We start from the raw sequence: 1,762 nt of genomic DNA, 5'->3' as shown, positions 1-1,762 counted from the left end.
AACTGGACTGTGGTCTGAGGAAAGGTCGTCTATAGATTCGATGATGGTCCGGGAACAGGAAATTTGGGAGGTGATAAATATGTCTAGGATATCTGGTCGTTTCTTGAGAGATGTAGGCCAATAAGTAGGGCTCATGGGCGTGAGGATAGAATAACTATTGGAGGTAGTGACTCATCGTTGACGTTTGGTATTATATTCTCCTCCAGCAATGAAGCGCGATCCGGAGGATCGGAATAAAGAGTCAAGGTGATTGTAGGAAAGGGAATTACTAGGGGGACAGTATACAGCTGATAATGTTAAGCCATTCAAAATTTAATTAATTAATTATCTCTAGCAATAAATGTTCTATTTCGCCCACCCTTCATTCCTGTAATAACAATATATTTAGTGTTTAAATATTCTCTCTTGTTCAACCAACTTCTATAAATAAATTCTCTTTTTGTCACCTTATGCTTTATTTCATTCAATTAATTTTATTTAGTCCAATTCAAACCAGCAATTAAAAAAATGAAGGAGTGCCTGGTCTTGAGTTAAAGGCGCACTTCATGCAAAATGCGTGGCTGTGATCCAGAATTTCAAACATGAAATTTGTTTATATTTTACTTTTATTAAGTAAAAATAGCTTAAAATTTGGCTGAATCTTAGAAGTTATTTAAGTTAATTTCTGCCAATTCTTTCAGAGGTAAAAAGTATGAAAATTATGGTGGTAAAAACTTGATTACTCCATTGAGGTGCTTGAGCCTGATAGCTACTGTATATTTTTTGCTTTATTGACAATTCGTCCTTAAATATTACAAGTAACTTAAATACATAAACTTGGTAAAATTTAAAGAAATTAATTGTGTCGCTAAAAAGTTAAATTAAAAAAAAGTTTATCACAAGTATATGTACAGAGTCATGTATTATCTTAAATTTTGAAAGAATCCTTTTTATATTGAACTACAGTGAAGACAAAAGAGAGAGAATTTCCGTTTTCAGATACGAGTATATAATGATGCTTAACCGATTATCAGATTTAAAGGATTACATTATTCTCTGTACCGACAAATTTTCGAAACAATTAAACTTCAAAAAAAAATTACAATTATTGTAATAGATGAATTTAATCTATCCATGGTGTATAAAAGGATAACTCTATATTTATATAACATTTTTGTTAAATGAATAACTTGACCATTTTTCATGTTTTATGGCCCAACTTATTCAGTGAGATCTCGTAAATGTTCTGAACAGAAATTAATACAAAACATATTAATTAATTTATTAAAAGAATATTATGTGTTGGATAAAAATACACTTTGAATTAAATGAAGATAAGAATGTAGTCATACAAATTATATTGCTACGATATTATAAAAACTACTTTTAAAACAAATTTTATTATGAGAGTACACTAACTTGCCCAACGTTTTCACCATCCTCCCCATGCTCCTTCATGTTACCCGTTATAGTTCTCATTTTTTATTATTAATTTTATTATTCAACTCAAATATACTTTTATGAACTAAAATATATTCTCAATTTCTTCCAGCTTATAACTATAGGATAAACACAAATATTTACAATTATGTAGTTTATAATATAACCTATGGGACGTCGGATGTATATAGAAAGTTGGGATCAAACAGGGGTAAGGAGATACAGCGATACGAGGGACCATTCAGGGTGATAATAATAAGAGAACATAATGTAGTAACTATTGAGAGCATTAGAGAACCCAAAAAGTGCAGGACCGTTCATATTGAACAACTTAAAATCCCAC

Source organism: Halyomorpha halys, unplaced genomic scaffold (assembly GCF_000696795.3).
Source record: "Halyomorpha halys isolate HHAL.00 unplaced genomic scaffold, Hhal_1.1 Scaffold2060.1, whole genome shotgun sequence".
NCBI classification, from domain to species: Eukaryota; Metazoa; Arthropoda; class Insecta; order Hemiptera; family Pentatomidae; genus Halyomorpha; species Halyomorpha halys.
This window is presented reverse-complemented; position numbering follows the sequence as displayed.